Raw genomic sequence first — 9,285 nt, 5'->3', positions numbered from 1 at the left:
AACCTCTTTATTCAGGCTGCTTTGAGTATTTTTAGTAATAGGTCTTCGTATTTACTAATAAGAAAATTTCCGTACAAAAGTACCAGTAGAGCTGATCACAGCTAAACACAGATTAAAAGCTTTACATTTAAGTATTTCAGGGTGTAATAACACCTTCTTTGAAACTGCCTCTATTTAGAAGTGATAACGTTTCCCGTTCTCCTGTGCTTCATGGTAAGAAGCTGATGATGGATTCTTACGTGCTGCTTTGGACGATTCATGTGTTCTGAGCACAATCCATCCTTGCAGAGGAATAAGGGAGTTTTACAGCCCTTTCAAAGACTGAGTTTTGTGTTCTTCTGAGTGGCAATTGCAGCACTCTCGCTCTATTCGGCTAATAGAGATGTGTTCTTTGCCGTACGTAACGGCCGAGTTTAGAAACTGAAATATGAAATTTCAGTTTATGAAGAGATACGTTACAATTTCTGGCAGAAAAGTCAGCGGTAGCAGAAAGATGCCATCCTCTTTCAAAAAATTATGTGTGTGGTACATAAAAGTCCATTAGAATGTTTGATTCTTCCTTTTTTCCTTTTGACAGATGCAATTTTCATAGAGAAAATGATCCCCTGAAGAAAAGAGATGGAGATGAATCCAGTGATTCAAGAATGTTTAGGAAATGTCTTGTGCAATGGGAGTAATTCATATAGATAGGTCCTTAAGGAGAAATCCTTAAAAACATCCATATGTTTAGAAAGACATTATAAACACCTGTTATAAGCAAAGTTGGAAACTTAGGAATTTTTTTTAAAGTTACAGCTTATATTCTTGTCAAGAGAATTCCAGATCATTTCAGGTCACTCCTGTCCTCTGTTGCCTCGTGTTTAGTGTCCCCTCTCAGCCAGGCTGTATGAGTAGAGAAATCAGTTAAAAGAGAAAGCCTGATCTCCACAGGAGGGAACAGCAGTGCCCTTGAGTTTGGTGCTTTCCTCCCTCCATCTTCGTTTGGAACCTTGGTCCCAGTTCAGTTCAGCTGCAAGGCACTCTAGATCTTGCGAATATAGGTCCACCATCTTACATATTTCAAAGCATTCGGTAGCTGAGATGCAGAAGTGAGAAATACAGTATATACTTGCATGGAACCTGTCATTCAGGAGGAGTCTGACTCCCACAGACAACAATGAAAGCGAAGAATTTAAGTATCTTCTTTGTCTCAGCTCCTAAGAGTTAAATTATGACTTCACTCAAATCTTAGGGAATTTCGCCAAAAATCTACTCCACCTTAGTAAAAGATAATCACTAAATTATCCATTAAAAGACAACCACCTCTGTCTCAACTTCAGCAGCTTTTCTTCCTGACAACATGCTACAGCAGGATTTTTTAATGTCTGTTTTTAAGCGGAACATGAAATCAGAAATAAGTTAAACAACCAAAAAACATGTAGGCATTTCTTCAGCACGCTCTGATTTTAACTTTCATTCTTATTTTATTCTTCCTCTTTCACGGAAGTACTAGAGTACGCTATCTGTAAAGCAGGAAGAATTTCGAAGACTGTATTTAAAAAAAAAAAGTAAGACAAAAATCTGTCAGGAATGGATTGGGCATAACTGACCTTGATTTGGAGATGGATGAGAGATGCGTGGACTGAACAGCCACTTAATGTCTCTACTCGTTGTATTTTTCTATGAAGAAAATAAAAAGTGAAGCAAACTTTAAGCAACTGCTTGCAGTCATAATAATCCTTCTCTGCATCTTCTGAAAAGCAGCTGTTCTAGTATTTGAATTGCCATCATAAGGCACATGTTTTCAAGAAAATGTAATAAAAGAGTCATCAAAAGTCACCCATAACGCAAAGGTTTTCTCTGGGAAAATCTGTTCTCATTACTTAAGATATATTACCCTTTAGTGAGTGTATATTAAGGTGTTTATATCCACTGAATGTGAAATGTTTTCTAATTCTCTGCCCAAAATACATTAAGAGAATGCTAAGCTTGCAAATACATTAGCTCTGCTTGCTTGAATATTTGCACACAAATAGGAGAAACTTTGAATTTCTTATAAAGGTACATTCTTCTAATTTCCACGGAAAGAGTAAACCACTCAAGCAGAGACTGTAGGCAACAGTTGTCGCATTCCTTATTGTGTGTCATGTAGAGAAGAGTAAAGCAATAGATAAATATCTCTTACCTATTGAAATATTTGTAATGATTATTCACTTATAACAGTTTTCTCTCTGGAATGTTCTATTTCAATAAGATATTCATAATGTGATTAATCCCATTATACAGTAAGTTTTCCTAGCGAAAACCCCAATTGCACAGTCAGTGGTGGTCTTGTTGGACTGAAGGGTCTTGTTTGAAGAGTACTGCCAATACCTGCATGTCAGATTCAGAGATCCTTATCTAGTAGCGAGGGATATTCAGGTGTTGAAGTTCATATGAACTTTTTCAGGCACTCCATTGCTGGGGCTAACCAGTCGAGAAGTTGATAAAATTCCAGTCAATGGTCAGAAGCTTTAAATCTGTGCCCCCATGGAACTGAGGATCTTGCTCTGCTCCATCGGCCAACAACTTCCAACGCAGGTTACACCTCAAGCAAATCAGTTCTCTCTCTGAGTTCAAGTATTTTATTTCTTCCAGAATTATCAGTAGCAGATAACACGAAAAGAAAATTAGAAAGCAGTGTGGTTTTGAGCACAGAGGACAGGAAGGGGGAAGAGGGAAGGAGGAAGAAGGTAATGAGAAAGGGAAAGGGTGAAAGAAAACTGTTGCCAACTAGCTCTGTGAGTTGTACATTATATGATCACCAAGTCATATACAAATGCTTTGGGGAAATACATTTATCAACACATTTTTAAGGTGTATTAGCTTTATTTTTTTCATACACATAATTTCATGGACTGGGTTTGCTCATCTTATATAGTTTATTAGAAAAAATACAGTACCTAATATAAGCTGAGATAAAAGTGCTTGATCGTAAAGTTGAAAATAGTTGCATAATTTAAGTGGAGAACAAAGTAATATACGCCTTAACTTCCTATTTCTCCACTTTACACTCATCTTTCTATCAATATAGTTCTGAAATAGAAAATCATATTTTGCTTTAACTATTAGTGTAAACCAAGTAGCATGTCACAGTAAAAAAAATCTCTATTTTTCTTTTAGTACTAAAATGCACAAACACCATTAAGTGTGAACTATGAAATAAATGCTTAACAAAATACTTAAAAGGCGTAAATTAAAGGGATAAACTACAAGGAAAAAAGGTAAGGAAAACTAAAAATGCGTTCAGCATCTTTTGTGTTCCAGGATTTTCCAGAGCATATTGGAAATGGAGACAATAGCTCTTTTATAGTTTTTATAACTCTTCTGTATTTTAATAGACAGACTCAGCAATGTGGAGAGTAATAAAAAATGAAAAAATATCACATATTAATTCTATACCTGAAATATTACGTCTATGCTGTTTATAGCATGAAACACCTTTCTTTGGATCTTTTTAGTCACCTTCCTTAGATTTCACTGTCTTCCTGTGGTCTAACATGAACCTATCCTGCTAATAATCATTTTACTGTGCGGAAATCTTTCTAACGGACAACACACTAAGAAACATTTAAAACATCTTCATTGATAAATAGGACTAAATAAAATGTTTCACTTTTTCAGTAGGCAATGTAAGAAGCTCTGCTCTTTCAGATGTGGTAAGCAGTTTATGTTACAAACATCATAAAACCAACAAGAGCTTCCTCTGGTTTGAATTTACTCCACAAAGATTTGATCTTTCATAACGCACTATAGTGAATGGCTACCCCTGTAACAAAATAAAAATAAATTAAAAAAAAAAAATAGAAAGAAAATAATGAATATAGAATTCATTTGACAAATTAATTGAAAATGGATCAAAGAATAATAAAAATAATTGCCCTGCATTTTTCCCATGGGATTTTCCTGCGAACTTCTGGGAAACTTGGTAAGATATAAAACAATAGGTTACCTCATGGTTCCTCTCCCATGGCACTTGAAACTTCACATCTCCTATTCATTCCAGTGACTCTGAAACACTCCGCACGCCTCTGAATAGGCACAAACGCAAACTTTGTAGATCACTGGACAAGATTTTGTTACCGTTACCCTTTCAGATCATAGAAAAATAGCAAGGCAGAGGTCTCTTGGCGGACATTTACATCACTCTGTGAACAACGTTAGTAATTTTGGTTATTGCTTAAGTTAAAGGTGCATTTACAAAATAATTTCCTAGTTTTAGCACACAGAGTATAACTTTTGATACTTTATGAAAACATAGGACTGCTCAGTGAGGTTTACTATCTGACAAATACCAGCTTTCTACTCCAAGAGCCTTCAGTGGTGAACCATAAAAAAAAAGCCAAAAAAAAAAAAAAAGCTGCAAAAACCGTGTTACACTGTGAAAAGTCTTTTCTTTCACTGAAATCGAACTGGAAATCATCAGAACTGTTGTTATGTGAAATGGCACCAGGGACAACAAACATTTGAATTTCTGAGTAAATAAGAGACATAGAAAAATATTCCCAAAGGTTAAATAAGTGACTAAAAACATGAACTTGAAAGGACGTTCTTTGGCAATGATGTGTTTTCAGATCTAATTTACAATATATATCTTTTGATTATATTAAAATTCTTAATGAATGAAATAAGACACTGTAGAGTCCTGCATTATAGCAAAAGTGATATACTTTATTTTATATATGTTAAATGAATGGAGCTCTAGTTTCGTAAGGAAGAATGAGCTCTGCTCAGTTATGCAGTATCTCAGGCTGATCTTCAGAAGCACTGATTAAGTAATTGCACTGTAAAAGAACCCCTGTTCTGCTTCTGACTCCAAATGAAATTTTCGTCTTAGACTGAGAGAAAATTTTTCCAAGAGCCTGAAAGCTCTCCTAATGATTTTTTTCCTTAGAGGTCACTTGAAAAGTTTTTGTCCTTGAAAAGGTAACAAAGCCAATATTTCTCTTATTTAAAAAAAATTGATTGTGCTCTCCAGCAGTTTAGCTATCAGTGGTTTTTTGTGTCATGTTAAAAGGCTCTCATGGAAATTCTAATCCATCCAGTACAATATCACATACAAATCGCGTATTATCTATTATTTTCTGCCATGGGGCATTTTGATTCTACTGAATGATGATGGTAGCCTTTTAAACATTTAGCATCTTTCTGGACATATTTTGCCACAAAGTGTAGACAGCGATTATAGATAAGCTTAAAAACAGCACATAAAGGAAATGGAAAAAAAAAAAAAAAAAAAAAAAGAAACCAACATTAAATTCTGTTGTGTGATTTGGAGGATAATGGGGAAAGCTAAAAGCCATAGCTATGTTTATGCTTTTCGTACAGCAACAGGAAATGGCAGAAAGTCACACAGCCTCTCTGGAGATTCAGAATAAAAGTGTCAAAATGGGGAGAAAGGAGCAGGGGAAATAATTTTGAAAGGCACAACACTAGAGAACAATCAGAGTAAAGTCAGCCAACTGTGAACCCCAGTTTCAGGTGTTAAAATAGCTGAAAGCAACTATTGTTGTGCCTATAATAAAGGCGCTTCCATATATAGACTCTTGATGCTTAATGGCGATTATTAGGATGGTAGATAGGGGAAGAGAAAAAGCAAAAAGTTGTCAGCTACCTGCCCTTTAACAAGCCACCGGTTCTTCAGTGTGTCGATAATCAGAATGGCATTGCAGGGACATATTCCAACACAACAGGGTAGTCTCCACGAGAAGAAAAGTAATCAGAAACTGATTTGACTCAATAGACCAAATCCTTTCCTGACGTTACTTCAAACCGCTGGTCTTTTCAAAACGACCCGATACACTCCAAATGCATGTTCCCTCTGTCGAGAGAACAAGAGTGTTCAAAGGCTTATCTTAAAAATAATGAAGTACAAACCTTATACCAAAAGAGTACCAGTTGTGAGGTTGCTTTTTTTTTTTTACCGGAACAGAATTTTAGATTACTTCCTCTTCCTGGATGAAAAGAAATAAACCAATTTCAATCTTGTCTGAGATGAGGGATGGGGAGGGAGGCGAAACCACTGATTGGTTTACAAATGGTGTAATGAAGGTAATGTGACTTCTTTAAACTCAGACCAGAATCCTATTTAATCACACTAGGCACTACCTCGGAACTAACTACTTGTGAACTCTTAACTTTTATTTTTACCTGCTAAATCGAACGTAAAAGTCTAACCCTTACATAAGTGCAAATACTTGAGAACTACTAAATGTAAGTTACAACACTTTGATTTGGGATGGACCGGACACATGCTCACATGTGAGCGTATACCTTAGCGTCAGCTGAAATAGAGACATTATCAAGTGTCATATGTTTACTGGAAGTTAACCTGAGTGCTATAATTCCGTGTGAGAAACAATCACTCCAAGCACTGCCAGATACTGCGCATGTTTTGCAATATATCAAAACTCTTCAGCTTTATTTACAAAACCTAAACAATGAGAACAAAAGGCAGTGCAATCACAAAGCAGCACATTTATTACGGGATATTGAATATATGGAACAAACCATAAAGGCAGTTCTAGATGTTTCCAATGACAAGGAAGGAAAGGGTTCTTTTACATACACACATAAAATACTTTATATTCTTTAGGATTATCCCATATTTCTTTTAATATTGAAAATATATATATATATGTCCTTTATTCATTTGGTTATATATTTAAAGCATATCTCCCCTATGTCTCTACAAGCATACATATATATGTAAATATATATCGCTTTGTGTGTGCAAATACATAAATGCATATGTATATATGCATATAAATTTTACTATATATTCATATACATCTTCATTTTGAATCCTCTGTTTTTTAACAGGTTTTTGCTTATTAATTATTCTTATCCTTAAGTTACTGTTGTTCTTCCCTAATTTTAAAACTGGTTTAATCACTTCTGAATGGCGGCAGTTGGAGAATTTGAGCACAGAATAATTTTTCCTTAATGAGTGATCTGCTCACAATGAATACAGAAAGCAGTCAAAAGCATTGCATTAGATAAAATATACATGCAAACAGTGTGGTTTTTTTAATGATGGATCAAAGCTTATTTCAAATCATTGACCTATATCAGGATATTGTTCTGAATAGAAATGATTTAATACAACATTCAGCCTAAGACTGACAAATACTAGTGTGTTCATAATCACCGGCATATAGGAAATCACTCATAAAGCAAACTGTGACCATAAATAATATGAACATATAAAAAATCTTGCCATTCTCTGTATTTGTACCCATGAAAGATTCTAATAGATTTATTATAAAAATTATTCTGCATACAGTGTACACATCATGTGGGGAAATATATTCAAGCTATTTACAGAAATCAGAGATTGATTTAGGCCATTGTGATTTTCCAAGGAAAATGTCTTCATTTAAAAAAAAAAAATATATATATGACTCGTAGATTGCAAAACTGAATAATTCAGTCAAGCATTAATATCCAGAGACAAATTTAGAGCTGTCTAAATGTTCTATATTATCAGCTGGCTGCTGACTATTAATGCACTCCATCCACAAGGCACATTTGTTTTTAAATTTAAATAATTTGTTAAACTTACGGGTGTTAAACTTATGTGTATTAAACTTTTTTTTAATAAAAAGACTCTATAGTATACAATCTGTCATGAAAAGACCCTTTATAATACAATATACTTTAAAAAAAAAAATTGTTTTTCAAAAATTTTCCAGACAGTTGTAAGGAGATTGACAAATAAGACAAACAGACATGTGAAATATTTTGCTTCTGTCTTGCTTTTTTCTTGTAAAGTTCTAAACACAAAAGATTGGAATGACAGGAAACAAATTCTCACCTATAACATTCTCCAAAAATCTGAAAACGATATAGAGAAATAAACTTGAAAAGCATTGCATGGTCAGACTTTTAATTTACATCTTCAACTTTTGTGTAGTATATTCTTACCAAAAAAAGAACGGTGACTATGCCAGTGTGATGAAGAAGGAAAAATCTTACTCCCTTCTTGACTGAAAAACAAGTGAGTGGTAAGAGCAAAAAAAAGTCCCTTCCCAGCCCTTTGCCACGTGTGGGTATGCTCAGGGGTTTCAGTTGGAGTTGAGAAGTCACCGTTCACTGTCTCCTTTCGAGACCTCTCTGTTGGGGCAGACAAGCCTTGAAGCCTCTTTATTTTCTCAAGGTGTGGGAGCCTAAGGCTTGAATCAGCTGCCCTTGTCAAATGTTAAGCCTGCCACCCCTCGTCTGGTAGCTGTAACGTTATGACAAGATCCTAAAATAAACCTTTCATCTTTCTGCGTTTATGTAAAAGTAATACTGATTTGAATTTTAACTCAATTTTCAGAAGCTAGCTCACTAGTAACAGCAAATTTATTTCATGTTTCTTCCTAAAGTTAGTCTCAATGATTCCTTTTAGATCCTTATTCATTGAACTGCCAAGTGTAAGTTACATTTGACAGACTGGTTCCTGGTTTTAATAGTCATTGTTGATCGATTCCCTCCATTATGAATTATTTTCCACCTTTTACTACAAACATATTCTGTGTGTTTTCACCACTCGTAATCCAAAACTTAACTGTGATCTGCTTAGTTGAACTATTCATGATTCATGGTTTGCTACTGGTCGCTTAAATTGCAGGGATTTGGTCTCCTTTCAGAATGAGTGAAACCTTTGAAAAAGGAGACTACTGAAAAGGGACTAATAAAAAAAATCACAAATTCATGTTTACATGGCAATATTCTGTTTTAAGCTCATTTGGTTATAGAGGCAAGAGAAAGACCACTGGCACCAAAGGTGATGGAAAGCTCAGTTAATATGCTGGACAAGTATCAACATGTTTTTTTCCTACTCTCTTACTTTCCCCTAGACCCTGTCCGAAACAGGAGACAAGGCTAAGTGGATTTGGGCTTTCACATTACAGATATTTTTGTGCTATGTTTGTACCACCACCCGCTCCCAAACCTTTGCGTGAACAAATGCCTGTGAGATAAAACCTATGAGATAAAACTCCTGGATAGCAAACAATGAGTGAACACAACAAAACCGAGCAATAGTTAAAAAATGAGTGATTAACAGCATTCAGCAACATTTCTCTATGATTTTAAACAGTTTTACCTCTTTCTTTGAATTCAAATTATTGCAGTACAAATTAAATAATGCTGTAATGTTCACATGCTGATGAGAGAGGAGCAGTAGCCAGGGAAGAAGTGGAAATGATTCTGATTTCAAATTGTTAAATATGCTCGTTTAATAAGCTAGAAAACAGAATTTTCATATTGCATGGAGTTTTA

Source organism: Charadrius vociferus, unplaced genomic scaffold (assembly GCF_000708025.1).
Source record: "Charadrius vociferus isolate BGI_N301 unplaced genomic scaffold, ASM70802v2 scaffold141, whole genome shotgun sequence".
Taxonomy (NCBI): domain Eukaryota; kingdom Metazoa; phylum Chordata; class Aves; order Charadriiformes; family Charadriidae; genus Charadrius; species Charadrius vociferus.
Note: the sequence above shows the minus strand (reverse complement) of the source record.